Here is a 23,825-nt window from a genome sequence, read left to right on the forward strand (position 1 = left end):
TATGTCTTACTAGGTTAAAACTAACAGAAAAAGATGAGAAGATGCCATAAAGTAAAGAAGCAAAACCTCTTCTACACTGGTGTTATGATTCAAAACAGGTCTCCCATGAGGGCCTCAGGCTGGCATTAGAGCAGGTGGGGCTGTGGTCCCACTGAGCTTGAAGCATCCTCCCAGGGCCCCTGAAGGTTTACAGTTCTTTGTGGCCGTGGCCCTTAGGCTCCTCTTGGGTCCTCTGAGTTTGGCAGCTGCTCAGTCAGCCCAGGAGGACCAAACAGCCACCGAACTATTCAGAGTCTTTTCCCCCCAGTCTCCTGGGGTCTTAACTTTCAGGAAGAGGGTTTTTTTCCCCCTCGTTCTATTTATTTTTAGTTTTCAAACATGTTTAAAATATTGTTTCTGTCTTGGTGGGAAGAAGAGGGTACTTTTTGAATAAACTCCTCTCTGGGGGAATTGCTGTGGCAATGGAGGGTGTGTGTGTGTGTGTGTGTGTGTGTGTGTGTGTGTGTGTTTCTTTTCGGAGATCAGCAGAGAATCTGAAGCAGCTGAAGTGTTTTATGTTGGTCCCACTGTGGCCATAGTCTAGTTGCAGTATACCACATCCTGGGTAGTTTTACACACACCAACTTCAGATTCTGCTGAAGCCAGAGGCCATGGCCTTGAATCCACAGAAGAGGACCTAGTTCTTTTGAGCTCTGGTGAGATGCCCGATACCCATCCATTTATTCCAGCTTTTGGAATTTACTCTGGTTGCAGTTTCACAGGTGCATCTTCATAAGTATGGATATGTCTGTGAGTAGCAGAGACCACAGTACTTTGAACCTGTCTCCATTCCCACTCCGCACATTGCATCAGGGTATAGTGTAGGACTGGGCTGGAGGATGCTGGCTCTGGAGGAAGACTGACCTGGGTTTGAAAGCCAGACTTGCTACTTTCTAGCTGGGTAGCCTTGGTGCCTTAGTTTGTTTTGGCTGTTCTAACAGAATACCATAAACTGGGGAGCTTATAAACAGCAGAAATTTATTTCTTACAATTCTGAAGGCTGAGAAGTCCAAGATCAAGGCATCGGCAGATTCACTGTCCGGTGAGGGTCTACTTCCTCACAGATTGTTTCTTCTTGCATATAACCTCATATGGCAGAGGAAGAAGTGAGGGATTTCTCTGTGATCTTTTTATAAGGGCATTAATCTGATTCTAACCACAGGCCCTGCCTCCTAATACCATCATAATGGGGGTTAGATTTTCAACATATCAATTTGTGGGGGGACAGAAACGTTCAGATCATAGCACTTGGGTAAGTTATGGACTCTCCCAAAGTCTTAGTTTCTTCATCTGTGACACGGGGATAATAATGGGACCTGTCTCATGGGGCTGGTGTGATCAACACAGTGCCTGGCACACAGCGAGCCCTCAGTCAGGTACAGCGCTAGCTCAGACCCTGGCTGTCTTTCCACTCGATGATGAGTTCTTGCGGGGCAGACACTGTGTCTTTCCCTTTATTACCTTCCAAGCGCCCAGCACATTACCTAAGCACTTGATGAATAAATAAAGGAAAAATGAATGAATGGATGAGATCCCCAAAGCAGAATCACGATATGACTGATTTTGTGACACACTTACCATTCTTACTTAACTGGTCTCCTTGGAAGAACTCCTTTTCACTTCATTCCCTTCTTGACTACTCCCCTCTCCTTAGAAAACTCTCCTGCTTCTATGTATTGTTCTATAAATTATTTTCCACAGGTGCCTTATTATAGTTTGTTCTGTCTTTTTTGGTCTTAAAGAAACCCTCTCATTCTCAAGACCAAAAGAAAAGAAAAGGGAAGAAAAAAAGATATCAGATTTATAGCAGATTTCATTAGTATTTCTTTTTCCTTAAAATATACATTTGGCTAGAAAATAGGAGAAATATTTGCTTTTCAGGATTTTATGTATAAAATTCCCTTAGGTCTACTCTGTGGCATTCAATATGTATCCTTAGACTCTTTCCTCTCCAAACTTGGGTTGGGCATCTTTTAAGTTTTCACGTAGCTTCCTGATGTAGCTTCCTGATACCCAAATTCAAGATCTCCATTACTGAGTTGGTTCAAACTATGCATTATGACTTTCAAAAAGTGAAAACTGACCAATTAACTGTTTTCTATTTGACCTAAAATATTTTTTATGACACACTACCTATAAATGGGAATAATTTGATATGACCTTCCCCCTCAAATATTGCGATTATAAAGAGAAGGCACTGGAGTTCTTCTATTTCCTGGAGAGAAACCTCTTTACTTCTGCCTTTCAGACATGGCCAAACTGGCTTCTGATACCCTGTGGGCAGCTTTATAATCATAGAAGGAAAGAGCTGGCAGAGAACATAGAGGTCACCCGGTCCAACCCCTTCATTTTACAGAGACACTGTGTGGCTTAACCAGGATCACAGAGCTAGTGACTGGGTGGTGCCTAGAAGCTGGATCTCTTAAATCATTGTTCAGTGATTTTTCTAATTCATGCCATGCCTTTTCTCCTACACTCAGGATTCAGAGGCTTTAGTGATTCACATTCTGATATTGTTATTCTTAAGTTAAATAATTTGAGGATTGATGGCAGAAGATTGATTTCATTGAGGAAATTCCACAGGCAGTGATGAGGGAGTGCCAAATTATTAAAATGAGAGAAAGCAAAAATGAGGGATCAAACAAAATGTGTTTGGGATCATATTTGATAGGAAGACCAGCATTTCGTGACCTAATTTATTACCTAGTTATGGAGATGAGTCTAGTGCACATGAAATGAGTGGTGAACAATATACAGATGTTTTGCGAAGTGACAGATTGTATGGTACAGAGAAAATGTTTATTGAGTAGTGCAGGAGTGAAAGAAGGCTTCATGGAGGATGTGAAACTAAATCCAGGCCCTGAAGAATGAGAAGGGTTAGGATATGCAGTTGGAGAAGCAGGGCATTTTATACAAGAGCGAGCAGCATATGTGTAGTAGTGGAAGGCACTATGCAGCAGTGTGGGTGTGAGCCTTGAGCGTTCATGGGAGATTTGTGAGGAAGCCTGTCTGACTGGAAAATAAGGACAGGTTGGTAGGGTGGAGCCAGATTATAAAGGACTGAAAGTCAGGAGAGGTCAGACTTGTAGACCTCAGGAAGCTCACCTTGAATTTTGTGCTAAAGTGTGACTGTAGAGACCTGTTTGAGATGGTCACTGGGGCAGTGTGGTTTGGAGACTTTGAATGGCTAGTTACCAGGAACTTGAGTATACAGGCAGGAGATGGTAAAGATGTCAGAGGCAAGTGGAGATGAAAAAGAAGAAGAAAATATGTAGACTTTCAAAGGAATAATTACTGGGGTAACTGGTTAGATTTGGTAGGTCGAGAGAAGAAATTGTTCAAAGTTGTATCCAAGGGCTTTAACCTGCGTCACCAAGCTCAGAAAAGTTTGTCTGTGTCCCTGAACTTCTTTTCCTGCCAAGACTAGTTTGAACTGATTGCTCTAATAGAACTTATTCCTGTTGGCCAATCTTTCTCTCCCCACATCTCTTTTCTTCTTGTTTCAGGTTACAGAACTGTTGCATTAAAGATGTGTCTCATTTCCCTTAAGGAATAATAATCTTTGTAAAAAGGTTCTTGGTTCCTTGCACCTGCCTTCTGATTATTGTTGACTTTGCCACTTAGTTATCTCATGGTTAAATATAGAGAGAGATCCCTGGAGCCCATTAATCTGTGCAGGTGAGAATGTATTTAATCTACGGGAGAAAACAACATTACTTACCTGGAATGTTTGTTCTCTGACTAATAATTTAGTCACATTGATCCACCCTCTATGCCCAATGAGTTCCCATTTGTATCGGAGGGGGGGCATTAGAAATGGTTTAATTCACATATATAGCTAAGGAGTCAGTTGAGGGACCTTGGTTATACTCACTAGGAGACTGATGAAGTTAAAAAAATATATAGTGCACAGAGGTCTGCAGATCTTGTATAACAGAGTGACATTTTTTTTCTGGTCCAAGAGACACCTCATTCTATCACTGCCATATCTCCTTCATCCTGAGAGAGACTGAAAAGAAGATACACTAGAAGAGGGCTGTGCTGCAAGTTTTCCTAATGCCAGCAAACGTTTATGTAGTATAAATATTTATTATTATTATTTAATCCTCACAGTAATCTTGTGATTACTTGTAAATATAATTATCATTTTCATTTTACAGATAATGATACTGAGAAAGGCTGAGAGAGGTAAAATGAGATGGGTGTTAAACCGGCTCTCTGACTTGAAATCCTGAATTTTTCTCACTCTACTGTGAAGAGCGTGGGCAAGAAGTCAGGCTGGCAGAAGCTGCCAACTTGTTTAGATGTTTATTTTTCAGTTATGTGACACTGGTTCTTTATGGGTTGTTTGGACTTGTCTATTACAACAAGTAATTCAGGGGGTTGTATATTTCCTTCCACTGGCCTTTAGTTCCTGTGAACTAATTATGTTAGGAGTCATCCTTACAACTCTCTAAATTACCCAGCAAACCCAAATTCTTGTTTTGCTTCTTATTAGGTCCTGCTTGACTTGGGAAAAAATGGGTGTCCCATTTCTTTCACCGTATTTATCTGTGTGGAATGGTAACTTCTACCTGCTCTTGGGAGTTTGGCTCAAAGCCAAGGTGTTTGGGCACAGAAAGGGTGAATTGGCTTGTTTAGGCTTTATCTTGTGTCAGCCATTTTCACAGGGGCAGCATTTTGAGAAAAATGTCACAACATGGCTGAAGGAAATGCTGGTTTGCAAACATACTTGTTGTGGTTTCTATGATTTTACTCATTTTTTTACCCCATTAGGCTTTCTTGATAAGCTTGTCTTTTGGACATGTGTTACTCTAAAATAGAGTTACATAAAAGGTGGCATGTTCTCTGCTTAAACATGTGGCAAATCATCAACATCACTCCTTTTAAATTCCAAGAAAATATTCTAGGCACCAAGGAAAAATTAGCTCGAATTTCTTCCTCATGTGATATAATCATTGCATTCCTCAATTGGAGGAGACCTTGAGAAGGCCAGCTTATACTTTCTACCTTGCCCTTATCTTCTTGACATGGATCCATTAAAAACATCCTTGGGAAAAAAATCACATTGTATTAAACCCCTAAAGAGAGTCCAACTTCTTTTTATTATTAATTCTACTTTTAGCATTTAGACTGTGTTTAAATAACAGAAAAATGCAGATGATGACAAAGCTGACCAACTTTGTAGCCATCTTCCTGTTTGTTTTGGCCCCTACACAGCCAGTTGAATTGATTATGTAAACATCAGCTATTCATATGGAAGAAGACTTAGAGTATGTGGCGCTCAGGTCACAAAGAAAGACCTAACCTTAGTATCAGTAAATTCATCTTTTACCTTACCTCAATTTCTGGGGTGTTATTCAAGTAAATCTCCTCTGAAGCTGCCCTAAATGGAGATGGGAGTACCTTCCTGCCAACTACTGTGTAAGAAACGTCCATATATACTGAAAGATAAGATAAAGAAACTTTGGATTCTTAGAGTAAATCATCAGAGACCTCTTTGCTGCTCAAGTCATCCTAGGGACCTGAAGTTGCTCATTAAATGAAATTGCTTATAAACAATTTAGCACAAAGCCCAACAGTTTTAAGGATTTGGCAAAAATTAGCTATTCTTCTTATTTAAAGAAACCAGAGCTTAAAATGAGCCCTCCACACAGAGGAGGACAAAGGAAGGTGATAGAACAAGTCGAAGGTGTTGGGAGCAGAACCAAGCCATTGTCCTAATGAATCCCTCTGAACAACTGTCATAACTTTAGGGAAGAGACATTCTCACTCACTACCCAAACACACCTCTGCAATACTGTGGTGTTGCTTCCATTTCATTTAACCACGTAGTAATCTGTTCCCTATTTATCCAGTTGACCTTGTCATTCTCAAATCCTCTTGTTTGAAGACCCTGGCTTTAAGACCCTATTCCATTACCATCTGCAGCAGAAGTATCTGAAGCTAGATGGCCCCTATCACCTGAGTGAAGGGCTGTTCCTGCTTGGGTCCAGCAGATCCCTAAAGTACCTGATCAGATAACATTAGGTGAGAACTCCACACCAGTGCCCTGAGCAGGCCAGTACCATAGACCCCCATCAGAGCTGGCAAAAGGATGCCACTCCTGGGGAATATTCCCGTCAGTGGACTCCTGTTGGCAGTGTTTTGCATGTGTTCATGCAGATGAGTCACACAGATCACCAAAATTATGCAGCGCACTTAAGAAAACCACAATTTCCTGTGCCCTACCACCTGATATTCTGATCCTTTAAGTTTGAGATAGGACCCAGGGAAAAATTTTAGAAGCTTCTTCAATGATTCTAGGAGCCTTTGATCTAAGTAACTGAGCTTTTCCAAAGGAATGATTTATCCTGAATGAATGGGGAAGCTCTCTGAGCTTTAACAGTTACTCACCTATCTACAAATGTAATATTTTTACAGGGCTGTGGAGGGCTCTGATTTAATTCCATTATTAGCCCTTATTGAATTAGTTGTACCTCCTACAAAGTTCATGACAACACCAAGGTCTTTATTGGGATTTCAAGGTAGGACAGGCTCTTCTTAGGTCACCTTCAGTTTCTGAGACATGGGCTGGTGGACTGAGAGGCAGGAGTGTCTGGTCAGCCCATCTTCCCAGGCCCCCCACTGCAGGATCAGCCTCTTCTTTGCCCAGTCTTGCCCAGGTTTGGAAGTAGATTGATGGCCTTAGTCTATATTCTTCTGGGCCTGGCATGTGTTCTACCACATGCAGGTTGTATCTGGTGTGCCAGATGTAAGTGCTGTGCGACCTCTCTGTTGGAGCCTGTCCCTCCCCTAACATGCTGGCTTCTGCCTCAGTTTACCAGCCTAACTTTCCAGTTCTTTGCTGGGTCTGCAACCTGCCTTGCGTGTTGGCCCACTGGCCCAGCCCTCTACCTTACTGCCTGGCTCTTGCCTCTTCTCTCCTGTGGCCAGCTCTCTGGATTCCCTACCGACTAATCCTACAGCACATGGAGTGAAGTGTCCTGTGGGGCTAACAGTACATCTCTAGACTTAAGCTGTCTGCGTTGGAAGTTGACTTGAGCACCTTCTAGCTGGGTGAGCTTGGGCAAGTGACCTAACCACTTAGTTTTTCCACCTTACTTTCTTCACCTTTCCTCCCTTAGTCTCCTTATCTGTAAAATGGAGAAATAATAGTATCTACCTCACAGAACTGTAAGAATTAAATAAGACAACACATGTAAATTCTTAAAAAGTGCTTAAGTGTAAGCTGCTCTCATTATGTTATTATTGGCTTACTCGGAGTCATGAAACCATTGCCTGCTTGATTACAAATTTTGTCTGCTATATGAAGTTGAGTTCACCACATCCTTTGGACATTGTCCATCGTGCTGCCCAGCACATGAGTTCCCAGCTACTTATCCTCCACCATCCCCCAGTAATGTCAGCTGTGTTTCCTGGGACCCTGCAATTATCTTGCCCAACCAGCCTCATTTATAACAGTTCATTCTCTTCAGTTCTCTTGCTTTTTTCCTGACTGGGTTGACCAAGTTCCTTCAGATTCATAGGTTTTAATTTCTAGTCACTCAATCATCTTTCTGCCTCCACTTTAAACCTTTTCCAAATTCTTTACTCATTTAATTGCTTCATCCAAATGCAGTTTAAAAATGTTACAAACTAGGCTGAGGGCAGTGGAAAGATTATCTTGGGGTTTCTACATACTTTCCCTGATTCTCTATTCAGGAGCATGCTAACATGATGAACCTCAGAATACAGATGCTTATGTTCTGTCACTCATAACCAAGCATTTTCTGTGTTTTGTTGCATTATTCTACAAAAATAAGTAAGATCTCCTCAAGAAACTGCCCATCTGTTGTGGGAGGCTTAGTGGTAGGCTGCCTTCTTCTTTTTTTAAATTAAGAAAGTTTTTTGCAGTGGTGAGGATAAGGAAGTAATGATGAGACGAGAAAGAGTATTGCTATTTATTCAGGAACTATTTAACTAGTGCCATTTTGTGCCAGGCTTTGGTCTAGGTGCTTAGGAGGGTATGATGATTAAAACAGACAAAGATCCATGTCATGGAAATTCTCTATCAAAAGTGGACACAGAATCAATAGTTGTTTTTTAATCAAAAGTATTTTTGCTAAAATTTGGAGGGTAGAAATATTTTAAGATGTGTTAAAGTTTAAACAGATCATCAAGGATTGGGAATTATGACATTTTATAACATGCTTGGCAAAATCCAGATGCTAGTGATATTTGAATTAGTAAACAATAAATATAATAAATAGTAAATGTAATTACCTTGATATTTTTTACATTTTCAAAAACTGAACTGAATAATGAAAAGTATATAATTTTAGGGCTTCCCTGGTGGCGCAGTGGTTGGGAGTCCGCCTGCCGATGCAGGGGACAGGTGTTCGTGCCCTGGTCCGGGAAGATCCCACATGCCGTGGAGCGGCTGGGCCCGTGAGCCATGGCCGCTGAGCCTGCGCGTCCGGAGCCTGTGCTCCGCAACGGGAGAGGCCACAACAGTGAGAGGCCCGCGTACCGTAAAAAAAAAAAGTATATAATTTTATTCTGGTGATCTGGAATCTTGTAGAAATGTTGATGAGGCTACGAGGCTCTAGGGTAAATTGTATGTAGTAAAATTTACAAATACTGTTTGACAGTGATCAGCCATCGTCTACGAGGGGCTGGCAATCTTTTGGATTAAAAAAAGTCAGATGTTCATTTATTATGATTTTCTGAGTAGTAGCAGAGGTGGCGTTCCTGTCTAAGAAGAGTTAACGGTGATGGCGGCAAGAGTAGTGGGAGCGCAGGTGTGAGAGCGGTTTACAGATCATTTTCTTCTCACATCTATGTTGTTAGGTTGTCTGGTGGATGAAGGGGTTATTTCAGGACATTCAGGGGCAGCAAAACGGACAGAGGATACAGAAAAGAGAGAATAGTTCATTCCAGCCTTTAAAAATACAAATCACTTGGTGAAGAGTCATATCTTAATTCTTTTTAAACTAACATGCTAATATTATAGGGAAGAAAACCACATGAAACCGTGTTTTGAAATGGTTCTGATATTTTAGTATATTTAAATTTATGTGTTAAAATATTAAATAGAAAAAACTAAAGCACAGCTATTAAAAGAAATACAGTGGAAATTTAGAAATTCAGAGCAAATTCAACAAACTGTTATTGAAAATCCAGCCTGTATTCAGCATTTTGCCAAGACCCTGTGAATACAAAAATTGGCTAAGACACATCTCTAATTCTCAAAGAACTCACAGTATGGTAAAGGGTGAGGGTGACACACTCACACCACCAAATAAATACTATTCAGTGTTGCAGATGGTCTGTCAGGCTAGATTTGCCCAAATTGCAGTGTGGTGGAGAATGGGCTGATTCTGGGTGTTATATTATGAGGTTTTCTCGCTCTTTTTACTTTTTTTCTTTAATCTTATGGCTTAATTGTATGTGTGGCTCTTTGTGCAAGTCATCTCAGATTCTTTTGAGAAGTAGGAAATATCCTTTAACAGTCAATCAATAAAGATAATCCTTTGATAAAGTAAAATTTGAATACACAAATCATGTTGGTTTTACTCTAGCTGAGGCACAATGAATCTGGCCAGAATTGGGAAGAGAGGGCAACTGTGAAGAAGGAGGATTCTCCAGGTGGAAAGGCTAGTGAAATTATAGTTCTGGGGGATTATAGGAGAGGGAAAATGGGGTCTGCCTAGGTAATTAGTAACGAGATGTTTAAAAAGTTTGATCCCATTTCTGATCCCAGGGAGCAGGTTGAGAAGGTAAGATTTCACTCAGTAGCTCCAAAGCACAATCAGATGAGTATAGCCTGAATATTTCCAATTCTGAAAATCAAGACAGGGAGAAAATTTGGGCGTGTGAAGTAACACTGCATTAAACAGGTAGTGACAGGAGTCAAAGAGTCATGTGATGGAAGGCACCAACTTATTTGTATGAGTTTGCATTTCTTTAAATCTTATTTTACGTAGTTTTAAAACTATTTTATATTGTTTACAATAAGCAATGCTAATGAGTAGCTTCCTATTTATATTGTTAGTTTAGTAAAACTTCTTTTATACAAAAAGAAAAACTGACTCAATTGTGTGCTAAATATTCTGAGAAACTTATCTGGGGAAAGCCAGCTGGAATATATGACATAATCCAGACTCTATTGTGTCCCCTAGTGGCAACAACACAAATTGCAGGCATAGTGATCCTGCCCAGGAAGAATTAACCAGCCTTGCAAATCCAAACCTACTGAGTGACAGTAAATGGCAAATTATGGCAGGGATTGATTGGAAACCACTTTAGATCAAAAATGGAGCATACTATATTGTCATTACTTATTCCTATATTTCCCACTGTGTGATAAATTTTGTAAGAGCAGGAACTGTATTTGACTTATTTAAAGTTACATCTCTAGAGCCTATCAGTATATGATGCATAGTTGGTATTTGAGAAAAGTTAAATAAATGAGACACTGGGGTGAGGAGTAAGGAGAGAAGCAGAAAAAGGGAAGTAGGAGGACCTCAGAATTGAATTGTATTTATTTCCCAAACTTGCCTAGAATCCTCTTTGGCTTTTCCCATGATCCCAGATGTTTAACTCCATCTAGAAGGGCTTATTAAGTAGTAAAAAGAGTCTTAATTTTAGTTTTCAAAGTATTGATTTGTCTCTCTATTGACAGCATGTTTCATAACAACGTTAGTAATTTGATTGGTAGTTTCTTTGTAGTCTTAGAACTAAGAATTCAGGGCAAAGATGTGAGATTTCAGACCAAAATATATTTTCCATCACCTAAAATACACCAAATAGAGTAAGACTATTGTCTCCAGAGAATTCTCAGCATGCAGGCCTGTACATTTTATAGAGAGCAGGTAATGAAGTGCTTTTATGAAAGTGCCTATTTAACTCATCTGAATTAAGTGGGAACAACAAACAGAAGAGTTTTAACCACAGATATAAAGTAACCATCTGAGTTGCAAAGCCAAGAATGAGTCCAAGTTAATGGGCACATATTAGGAAAGGCTTAGGAGAGCCCATTAGAAGAGGCACTGCAAAAATACAAAATGGGGTCTTAAAAAGGATCTTCTCCATATGAATTAAGGATTAGTGCTTTGAAAATATGATAGCACATAGAAAAATAGCATTAGGAACTGGAAAAGCCATTTTCTAATGCAGCCATTCTCACCCAGAGTGCAAAAGATGCCTTTCAGCTGGAGTGGCTTTTGCCATTGCCTAGTTCCAGGGAGCTGCAGCACTGGCAGGCAGCTTCACATGGCTCCTTCCCTGCAGGAGTGCCAACAAGGAGAGGCTTCCAGACCCTGTCTGCACAGGAGACCAGAAAGCTCAGGTTCCTTAAGGTCTAAATAAGGAGATTCATTCTAAGATTCCTCCTTAGTCAATCCTTGATGACTCCAGATATGGTAGCCCTGTTGGTTTCATTATGTTATTTAAAGGAACATATTAAAAATATTAATAGGACCCCATGACTAACTATATGTATTGTAACACAGGATAAGGTCGGTTTTACACACCTTTTGTCTATTTTATATACTACTAGCGAGACTCTTTAGGTCCTCCTAGAATTTCAGTGAATAATTCTAGCCATCGAAGAAACATTTTGTATAAAAGTACTAGTTTTCAGTGACTAGCATGTAAAAATAAAAACAGTTTGACCATCACCTCTCGGCAAAGGTACAACATTTTTAGACGGTAAATAAACAGAAGGTTGTTTTAAGGTGCAGTAAACCTGAGCAAGGAAAAGTAGTCTGGAGATGAATGTAAGAGCAGGAGGGAGGGTAGAAAGGGAGAAGAAATCCGGGTGGTAATACTACAATCCTGCGACTCCACCGTGGTATGTGTTCCAGTGACGTCTGCAACAACTGGCGAAATCTCAGGGCCCCTTGTCCCCTCAACTGACTGAACTGTTAAAAGGATTCCCAGGTGATTTGTACGCCCACTGAAGTTTGAGAGCTTGGCTCCAGCGGTCCTGAGAGGCTGGGTTCTGAGTAGTAAATCTACAGTTGCTAGGGCTTCTCAAACTTTGGTATGCAGGAGAAACACCTGGGGAAATTGTTAAAAAGGCAAGTTCAGGGCCCAGGTCAAACAGGTTGTGATTCCGTAGGTTTGTGTGGTGCTTCGCAAAGCTGTATTTCTAACACATTTCCCAGGGGTTTTGGCACAGATGGTCATTGGAGCACTCTTTAAGAAATCTCTGCCACTGATATGAAGATCTGGCAAAGGGAGACCCTGCTTACTAAATCTATTGAAGCAGTAGGCCCTTGAAAACTTCCTGTCTGGAAATAGTAATGGAATTCCTTGTCTGAGACGTGATAACTGGTTGTAGGACCCCAAGCGCTCAGCTTCCTAGCTTTATCTGTGTTCTTTATCTGTGTCACATTGAGCTCTTTGCTCTTTGCTTCTAAAAGTCTGTGTGCTTCAACACCTTAGTCTTTGCTGTGCTCTTTGCACAGGTTTCAGAGTCTGAAAGGCTGTGTTTGGATTTTAGCTTAAGGCATGTGCTAATTTGTTGACCTTGGGCAAGTGATCACAGTCTCTGACACTCAGGTTCCTCATGTGTAAAATGGATACTGTAGTACCTGTATTATTGGAGTTATTCAACAATTACAAGAGAAATGGCCTGTGTAAAATTTACAGCACAGTGCGTAGCATTTAGCAGACCTCAGTGCTTGATCACAACTACTGTTTGTGTTACTTTTTTATTTTTTTGAGTCTGGAGAGCTCCCTGTTTTCTTCCAAAACTTGCTTGTAGCATTCCTTCAAGAGCTCCCTTTACTTCCACCATGAATTACTCACGAATCCACATTCTCATAGTACTTAAACATTTCTCTCTTTGCGTTCCTTTTTGTCACATGTTATTAGTTTGTTCTCTGTCTTTTCACTGAACTGTGAGCTCAACGAGACAAGCAGACAACAATGAAAACAAACTCTGTCTTACCCCTCTGTAGTTTTAGCGCCTTGCAAATAGTAATATTTAAGGCAAGGTGTTTGTTTATGTGCTACACACTGTTCTAAGCACTTTTAATGGATTAACTCGTTTAATCCTCAGAACAAGCCTATGATGTAGATGCTGCTATTGTCTCCTTTTGTGAATGAGAAACTGAAACACAGGGGGCTTAAGTAACTTGTCCAAGGTCACACTGCTAAGCGGTAGACTTGTAATTTGAACCTGGGCAGTCTGGTTCCAGAATTCAAAATTTAGCTGATCCTAAATGAGTGCTTGTTGAACTGCATTACACTGTGAATTTATCAACTTTAGGTGAGGTCTTTCCTCTTCAGAAAATGGTGTTCTGAAGATGAAAAAGGAGCAGGTCAAATCATTGCTCAGTTTTCTGATGTATCTTATTAACTTGAAACAATATCAAAACAAATCATAGATATAAAACGGTTACTGGGTTCCTTCTGAAAGGAAACTTCAAATCTGTTATGAATGTGATGGTAAGTATTCAGATTATTTCAAAGAGCAAGATTTTGTCTAGCAGCAGGAATAAAGACTTCCTGACATTGAGGTTTCTTTTTTTAGCTTTATTGAAATATAACTTACATATAATAAACTTGCTCATTTAAGTGTACAGTTCGATGAATTTTGGCAATTATATGTAGCTGCAAAACCTCCACACAATCAAGATACAGAAAAATTCCATCACCCTAGAAAGGACCCTTGTGCCCCTTTGTAGTTGATCCTTTCCTCTGACTCCTGAGTCCAGGCAACCATGGATCTGCTTTCTGTCACTATAGTTTTACCTCTTCCAGAATGTCATATAAATGGGATCAAACAATATGGTAGTCTGTTGTATCTGGATAGTTTTGCTTAGCCTAAAGCTTTTGAGATTTATCTGTGTTTTTATTTTTATCAGTAGTTTTTCTTTCTTATGGATATGTAGTGTTTCATATTATAGATATACCATGATTTATTTTTCCATTCACTAGTTGATGAACATTTGTGTTGTTTCCAGTTTTTGGTTATGATGAATAATGCTGCTGTGAACATTCATGTGTGGAAATATGCTTTCACTTCTCTTGGGTAAATATGTAGGAGTGGGTGTGCTGGGTCATATGATAAATCTATGTTTAACTTTATAAGATACTGCCATACTGTTTTCCAAATGGCTATACTCTTTTTTATCCCCCCAGCAATGTACTACAGTTCTGGCTGATTCTGTCTTTGACAATATTTGATATTGTCAGTCTTAATTAACTTTAGCTATTCTAGTGGCTGTTCAGTGGTAGCCCATTGTGGTTCTAATTTGCATTTTCTTGATGACTAATGATGTTGAAGATGTTTTCTTGGCCTGTTTGCCATTTGAATATCTTCTTCTGTAATTGTCTATTCAAATCTTTTGTTCATTTAAAAAATTGGATTATCTTTTTCTTATTGATTTATATTTATGCTTTCTAAAGAAAATATACTCTTAATATAACCTTTTGTCAAATGCCTGGTTTGCAAATATCTTCTCACAATCCGTGGTTTGCATTATCACTTTCCTAATTGTGTCTTTTGAAGAGCAAACATTTAAAATTTTGATTAATTTCATTTTATCCATTTTTTTCTATTTTGCACTTTTTGTGTCTTGTTTAAAAAATCTTTTCCTGGGCTTCCCTGGTGGTGCAGTGGTTGAGAGTCCACCTGCCGATGCAGGGGACACGGGTTCGTGCCCCGGTCCGGGAAGATCCCACATGCCGCGGAGCGGCTGGGCCCGTAAGCCATGGCCGCTGAGCCTGCGCGTCCGGAGCCTGTGCTCCGCAAGGGGAGAGGCCACAACAGTGAGAGGCCCGCATACCGCAAAAAAAAAAAAAAAAAAAAAAAAAAAAAAAAAATCTCTTCCTAACTCAGTGACACAAGGATTTTCTTCTAGAAGTCTGATAGTTTTTTACATTTAGGTCTACCATCATTTCAAGTTAATTTTGAGTCTGACATAGAGATTGAATTCCTTTCAATAGAAATGCTTTCACTAGAGTCTCCTCTTCTTGCTGATATGCCAAAATAGCTAATTCTGTAACCATGTCAGGTTAAGATGGCCAGGTAGAAACTAGTATAAGAGAACGTGTGGGTGTGAGACTCAGGGAAACATTTTAAAGCTGGTAGCTGTTCAATTTTCAAGTCCCACAATACATGGTATTGTTTGAATTAGGCTGTGAGTTTTTGTGTGGTGTGTAGAAAAAAACGGGAGGGAAATATCTCACAGTAGATATGGTGTTCAAGTAATTTTTTGAAATCTTCAAACTTTGGGTGGATAGATATGTTTGAATCAAAGTTAACTAGCTAGAATAAGGTTGACTGTACTTATGACTCCAAGTTTTGTTGAATTTTCTAAGTATTAGGCCAAGTGATATTGTTTTGCTTGGTTTTTCCTTTTTCTCCCATTTCCAGGAAGCACAAAATTCTTATTTGAAGAGAGCACTTTTCTTCTTGCTGCAAACCTGTTTGAAACAGGGAAGGACCAGTCTCAGGAAAACTTTTCAGCCTGATGTCTTTTTTCCTAGCCTGCCTTTTGCCCATAACCACTCCCATACACTCTGTTCCTAAGACAGTCTGAAGTTTCAAAATGCCAACAAAAAATTCTCTGTGTTTAGGTTGTTTTGGATTGTTAATTATTGGTGGCAATGGGTGAGTGTTCAGCACCTTGGAACTTTTGCAAAAGAAACTTAATAAGGATACGTTTGCTGTAGTTGGAAAAGTATTTGATGAACAGCTGACCTTTCAAATGTTTACATGAGTTGAATCTCTGAACTGGTAATGTTAGGAAGGTCCAAGTTCTAATTCAGACTCAGACACTGAATCCCTTTGTAGAGAAAGCTTTTAAATATCTTCAGTTTTCTCATTTGTTTTTTTTTTTTAGAAAAGGCTGACTTCGCTCACCCATTAATTGGTTAATGTTTGTGAATGTTTTGAGAGGATGAAAAGCACTTTCTCAGAGCAGTGCCCTATTGTTCCCTCTCATGATTGTGGTTTGTCATCCACCTGAAGTAAGTGGGTAAGTCATGTACCAAGTTTGCATTGTAGAAAGGAAATGATTCTACGGATCCTTAACCACGGGATGAAAAAATATGTTTCTTTCACGTGGAGTTGGTGAATAAAGCTTCCACTGTTCTGAGGGAAAAATGCCAAAGGAAGCCTGCTTGTGTGGATTAGTTCACTTATGAATACTTTAAAAAATATTTACATAAATCTCTACTGACTAACCAGTTCTCTGAGCACGTTCCATAAAAATTTCTTTTCAAGCAATTTCTTTTAGAAATTCATACATATTTTTTTTTCTTTTTTTTTTTTTTTTTTTTTTGCGGTACGCGGGCCTCTCACTGTTGTGACCTCTCCCGTTGCGGAGCACAGGCTCCGGACGCACAGGCTCAGCAGCCATGGCTCACGGGCCCAGCCGTTCCGCGGCACGTGAGATCTTCCCTGACCAGGGCACGAACCTGTGTCCCCTGCATCGGCAGGTGGACTCTCAACCACTGCGCCACCAGGGAAACCCCATACATATATATTTTTTGTCCCTTGTGTCTTGCACGAGGGCTGGTGTTCACGGTGCTCAATGGACTTAAAGAAGCCATTCCATGCAGCTATAAGAACTGGGGAGATGGGCTGAGGAAGAAAGCTGGGGTTGAGAAATTCGGAAGGACCTCCTTTCTATTGTGACTTTTCCCCCCTGAGGTCCTATTTCAGCATTTTTTTTTTTTTCTTAGATTCAGTTGCTTCATTGCTCGAGTTCCTCTTTCAGATGACCTGTGTTCCTCCTACCCGCCCCAGTCAACATGGCTGTCTCCCCCTAAAGCTATTCCACAATGCTTCCTCTGTGGTTCTGGACATTATCCAGGGAGCAGCAAGTCAGGGTACTTCCAAATTTCCACTGAACATATCACTTTGAGATTCTTCTAAAAACGTTGATCATTTTGGTTGCAGCTGGAGTATGAAGGGAATTCTTAGGGAATCCATGTCTTTACCATAGTAGTCATCTGGCTGCCATGAAAGAAAGAAATGATTGTGTTGTTATTTTTGGAAATAGAAAAAAGAAATCCGGGCATCTGCTCATCTCTGTTGAGGTCTGACCACAGGTTGAAGGAATGGAGAATAGAGGTCACATTTAGGTTTTTATTTGACCTATAGGGTGTTCAAAAACTGAAAAGCAAAAGAAAACAAACAAAACTAACAAACAAAAAAAGAAACCTCAAAAACCCAACTGAAATTCCCAGCATTTAAAAATCTAGAGGTTTCAAATAAAAATCTGAAACCTCAGCTTCTTTTGAAAAATCGGAAAGACTGGTATCTCTGGATCTGCATTCTGACATGGCAATGTTGACTAGATTGAAGCATCGGCTGCCCCTTTGGGATGTCTAAAGCTTCGTATTACCAACTTGTCCTCTGAAGATATGATCTGTAAGGTTTTACATATTCAGATTAAAGGTCCAAATATATTACTTTAAATCATTCTTTTCACTCTCTCTAGATAGTTCTTTTCCTCTGAACAGGAAATAGACATGAGAAAGTATGTTAAGAGAATGTATGACTAGCATGTTTTCGCATGTCTGTTTCCTATTCAAAGAGCAGGAGTTAGCTAGAAAGAGTGAAAAATATGATTTAAAATGATATACTTAGACCTTTATTCAGCTGTTTATAGTCAGCAATTCACAAGGTTATCCCATAATTCAAATTCAAGTATACTGATTTAAATATACATCCTTTGATTCTTCTGAGGGGGAGGTATACATGTGTTATGTATTATTTGTCTTAAAAAATTAAATTTGTTTTCAAAATTGTTTATCTAGACATTTAGGGCCTTTTAAGCAAAAACCTTTGCGTGACCACTTGATAGATAAATAAACTGATCTCCACTGTAGTCTGTTGAGTACCAGGATTATATTTATACCTGGAAAGAGTAAAACAGCAATTGGACACCATTAATACCTTTTTACTGAAACGTATGTGCCAATTTATGAGACCACTTCTATTCTGAACTATCTTTTGTCTTTAATTCTGCTTTTATCCATCAGCCATAAATTGCCTCCCAGACTAGGCTTCCTGGTGTTCATTCTTCCTTCCTAATAGTATCCTGATTTCCTTTCGGACTGTTGTCTCTTTCCCATGTAATGCAGTCTTGGGAGTCTGGGTCTGATGGTGGTCAATCATCTTGGACCCCCCACTACAGAAGCCCTTGGTTCTTTGTCTCCACTGCTGGATATGTGTCAAGAAATGGGCATGTGACTAAAGCTTGGAAAGCTGAAGTCGCCTGGTTATTTGAATCTCGAGCGGAGCGGTACAAAGTCAAAAGCAACAGTTAAAGCTCATGCACTCCGGGGGTATCGCACTGATGGTCAGGTAGTTCCTAGCCTTGTTCCTGTCCAGTTCCCAAGTCTCCTTGTCCACGCTCCATGTCAATTTCAGGAGATTCCCCAATATTTTGTTTAATTTTCTGTTCATTCTTTCTTTTTTTGGTTGAGTGGTTTTCTCTTGCATATAATCGGGGAGCTCTAACTGATGTATCCTGTCTCGCCACTTCCCCTGCTACTGCCCTAGTCCATTCCCCACCATCTCTTGCCTGGAATACCGAAAAAGCCTCCTCACCAATTAAAGCAGATGTATGTATCTCCTTTATATGTATCTGCTAAAACATTTATAAGTCAAATCAAGTCACTCCTCTACTCAAAACCTTCCAATGGTTGCCCAGTTCACTCTGAGTTAAGGCCAAAATGCTTAATGGAATACAAGCTTCACAAGGGCATATAACGTTCACTTCTGTATCTCCACTACATAGAATAATCCTTAGCACATTAATTTGTTGAATAAATGATATGCCCCTTGGGGGAGCAATCATGTTTTATTTGACTTGAATCCTTAGTATGTAGCACAGTGCGTGGCACAGAATAGGCACATAGTAAATATTGGTTTTTGTTGTTGAGCCTAGCTGCTTTAGCTGTTAAAAAGGACAGAGTCATCAGGATCTAATCCTTTCATGGTTTCACTCTTGTTGATAAGTGGTTTGTAAAAATCATAGGGACTAACTCCACCTAGTATTCAGCTTATATTCATTTTGGTGAAAAACAAAACAAAACAAAAAAATGGCAACCTGATCAGGATGGAACTTGCTTAAAGAAAGGCTCAGATTCGTTTTAGCAAGTTTACATAGTCTGCATTTTGGAGGTGAAGTTCTGAGGTTGAATCAGGCCAGGAAATACAGTTGATCATCCTACGGCAAATTTCATCCGCGAGTTCAATGGAAGTGTAAGTGGAATGGGATCATGTTATTAGTTCTCTTAGAGGCACAGATTTCCAAGACAGGAAAATGAGTGTGTGCTTGCCTGGTTAGGCAAACATGGGCTGTCAATGCAGTGTTCCCAGGGATACTCCTTGGAGGGAAAGAAAGGACTTAAGAAGGGACTGTTCTAAGATGTTTGATCCCTCCATTCTCTTCTCCACACTCCCCACTCCCCAGCACACACCAGTTAAACCAAATGGTTTTAGTATTGTGACAAAAAGATAAATATAATTTGAATCTAAATTTAGTCCATTCTTTCAGTCAGAATATTTCTTTTCTTCCTTTTGCAATTAAGCATTCTAATTTTCTTTTCCCACGGCAGAATTGTGTCTTTTTAGGTTGGCAGGGCTTCAAATGGTATTAATCATAATTTCTAAGTATTTAAGCTATTTCAGTGATTGAAGAAAACTTCTATGATTATAGGATACTGTTGAGTAATGGGTCCTTTAAAAATCTCATTGGTCAGTTTCAATTTAGTTAGGAAAAAATCACAAAAGCAAAAATATAAGTTTTGAGAAACTACCCTTTTTAGCTTCAGACAAACACTAGGTTGTATTTTTCTTGTCAGAATTAGAGGAAAGGTCTTGCTGCAAACTTGGGAGAATACTGCTTAATAACTTCCTTGTAACATGATGAGAACTTTTCCTTCCTGAATTTCAGCAATTTTGAAATGCTGAGACGCTTTCATTTTTCCTTTATAATTCGACTCTGGAACCCAGAGTTCTTCCTTGGATTGTGAATTCCCAAACCCCAAGAGCATTTTGAATTTCTAAATTTCTTTTTTAAAAAAATAATAAAATGGTACTGGCAATATTTCGGTTAGATAAATCACAGTTAAGGTCAAATCCACCTTGTTTGAAACCTGCTATTCAAATCAAAACCACCTGGGGCCAGGGGTGGTTCTGTTCTACCCACGTATCTGAGGAAATAAGAATGGAGCCTCCTTAATGGGGGGTAGAGAGCTGACTCTCAGACTTCATCTCCACATACCAATTGAAGAAATGAGATCACTATACAAACCTTGAAGCAAGAGCTTACTGGATTTTTTTGGGGGGTGGGCGGGAGGGGAGCAGTTCGTTTTTTGTTTTAGTCAAGCTTGCACACTTATAGAAGTGGAATTTGTTATGTGGGTTTTTAATGGATATTCAGATGGCAGCATCAGTTTTCCATTTTAATTTTGTGTCTACTTCAATAAATGTTCTTGTACATGTGAGGTCAAATAAAGTAACTATCCAGACGGTGTTATCATTTTCATTATTTATAAGATAATGTACATTTGTTGTCAGTGGTACAGTTGTACGTTCTAGATGGCAGGGGCCATTCTTATTAATTTTTTCATCCTCAGAGCCTAGCACAATGCCCAGCACATAGTAAGTGCTCTATACCTGCTTAATGTGAATTAACTGAGCTAATGGAGTGGTTTGTTACTATAATCTAGCTTTTTGACCTATAGAAATGACATCTGTTATCTTGTTGATATATTCTGTTCTCCTTATTACACCATTTAGAAGTTGTTAGGATACATATATTAGGCTTATAATAATAGATCCTTGAATTTAAATAACTTTATAAGAAACACTCATATTCATTATTTTAGCATGTTCTTACCATATCTCTATGAAGTCAGGAGGCAGAGAAGCCTACAAGTTAAGAGATTGTTCATCATTCTTTATTCTGACCCTTAGACCCATTCTCTATTTTTTTACTAACTGTATGGTGGGCATAATGAACACATTATTAATTTCTAATAAAAGAATTTCCTCCTAAAGGCTTCCTGGTTTATACTGTTAAAATAATGATGGGGAATTCAGAAATCAAACTTCTGACACCTTTACATTGTTGGCATGAGTTTAAGGTTTTATTTTAAGTAGCTATTTCCAAATTGAAGTTCAGCATGATGGAAAAACCAGCTCTGGGCTATCTTGAGGATTGTTTACTTGGTGGATTAGTTAGACAGTTGTTGGTTTATTCCAAGTTTGCGTTCTCATTGGGGATCCCTGAATGTTGATATGTGCTCACAGATTACAAAATAGTTTTAATAGCAAATTCAACATAATGGAGATATCTTCTGCATTATTCGGCTAATGCACCTATTTAACTCCCCAATGGGGAGAATTGAGAGATGATTTTGTGAGTTCTTATACATTAAAAATCTTATTTAAGGTTTTCAAACATTAAAAAATGACCTGTCTTTTCTTAAAATTGTTTGCTTATTTTCCCCCCTGTGCTTTGCCTATTTCACGGTCTTCTTTATTCTCTTCTCTTCAGAGTACGAATGCTTGTGGTTCTATTCAGCTGCCTCCTCTTTCCTTGAATAATCTTTCTAGTTGGTTCTTTCAATAAGACAGGCAATATTTATTTGGTTGGTTGGTTGATTTCTCAGAATTTTAGGTCTGGAAAAGTACTAAGTTTCTCCCCAAAATGTAATCATCCTGATCATCAAGGTTGCCCTTATGTGTGCTCAGACCAAACTCTCCCCATTTCCTAAAAGTTTTTGTTAAGATAGAGCTAATTAGTGCCATCAAAATTTTTATTCTTTTTCCTTTTTAATACCCTTTAATTTTAAATATCTTAAAATGTATACCCAACTACATGGTTGACTCAGATTTAACTGTAAGTCATTATAACTTTCAATGCCTGGTACCTTTATAGGAGGAGTGTCGTACATGGTTATTTGCTTTTGTTTTGTTTTTGTTTGTATTTGCGGTACGCGGGCCTCTCACTGTTATGGCCTCTCCCGTTGCGGAGCACAGGCTCCAGACGCGCAGGCTCAGCGACCATGGTTCACGGGCCCAGCCGCTCCGCGGCATGTGGGATCTTCCCGGACCGGGGCACGAACCTGTGTCCCCTGCATCGGCAGGCGGACTCTCAATCACTGCGCTACCAGGGAAGCCCCATGGTTATTTGCTTAATGAGCAAATTGATCGTAGTTCATACCTGTATTTCTTTTTTTAAAAATTTTATTTATTTATTTATTTATTTTTGGCTGCTTTGGGTCTTTGTTGCTGCGCGTGGGCTTTCTCTAGTTGCGGTGAGCTGGGGCAACTCTTCGTTGCGGTGCACGGGGCTTCTCGTTGCAGTGGCTTCTCTTGTTGCGGAGCACAGGCTCTAGGCGTGCGGACTTCAGTAGTTGTGGCACGCGGGCTCAGTAGTTGTGGCTTGTGGGCTCTAGAGCGCAGGCTCAATAGTTGTGGCACACGGGCTTAGTTGCTCCGAGGCATGTGAGATCTTCCTGTACCAGGACTCAAACCTGTGTCCCCTGCATTGGCAGGCGGATTGTTAACCACTGCACCACCAGGGAAGTCCCATATCTATATTTCTTAATTGCAACAATAAACACTTTCAACATTGATCTCATATAAATGTTAGATAAGTTATAAGATTGGTAAGAAAACAATGCAAATTGTTTCACAGAACTGAGGGTTACAGCAGCTATTAATGTGTAATAATCTGTACTGAAGATGTCAGTAAAGTTATCTCAATCTCATTTTATTTTACATCCTATCACCTTGTTTACCCTGTCCTTTGATGTTTGAATAGAACATCAATTCACTTTGATGACTAGTCTTACATAGTTATTGTCTTTTCCCCCTTGATTAAATTTTTAAAAGACTGTCCCTATTCTTAGAATAAAATGTCACAGTGGGGGCACAGATGTGACAGTTTATGTGCATTGCAACTGTCCATATCTTACCAAATCAGGCTCTGATTGTATGCAGATTATTCTGAGCCTGTTATTTAACTAAGAGAGATTTTGCAGCCTTTAAGAGTAAAGCAATCTATTCTCCAAAGTTGATGATAGGCTTTTGCTCAGCATTTTACATGGTATCTAAATTGCCCTTAAATTTAAAGAGTGAACTTCTGGGTTGCTAGCCCAGTGATTAAGAACTTTATAAATGTCATATTTTATGGATAAATATGAATAATTGTAGTTTCTTATTTACAGTGACCTCAATGACTTCCCTCAGTGGTGGGGCAGGCATCTAAAGGTTATCTCTTTAAAGTTCAAAGCTAATTTAGATGGTGAGATACTGGATCACTTGTGTGAGTCGAGTTTTCATCTGATGTGGAGCTTTCTGAGAGAGTTTTGGTATTAGAATGCCTACCTTTGACTCCTCGCTCTGCCATTTGCAAGCTGTGTGGAAGTGCTAGCAAAAGATTTGACTTTTGTATCTGTTTCCTTACTGGCAAAAAGGTAATAATAATAGTACTTCCCTCATAAAGTTGTTATGAGCTTGTCATTAGCTTAAAGTGCTCAGTTAGCACTCAATAAAGTTCAGATATTATTCTTATTCTCTTTCTATGAGGTATCTCTTCTTTTCTTTTTTCTTTGGCATTGGCGTGACTTTGGCCAGGAATTACCTGACCTTGAGGACTAACTATTTCAATATCTACTCCTGAGGATTCCCCCTTTCTTCCCCTTCTCCTCTTTCCTCCTTTCCATACTGGCAGTGATATGGAATACAATTTTCCTAATTCGTTTCCCCTTCCTTTTTCAGAGTTTTGATATTACTTCCTAAGAGAAAACAGTTT

The sequence above is a fragment of the Phocoena phocoena genome, chromosome 3 (assembly GCF_963924675.1).
Source record: "Phocoena phocoena chromosome 3, mPhoPho1.1, whole genome shotgun sequence".
Lineage (NCBI taxonomy): Eukaryota > Metazoa > Chordata > Mammalia > Artiodactyla > Phocoenidae > Phocoena > Phocoena phocoena.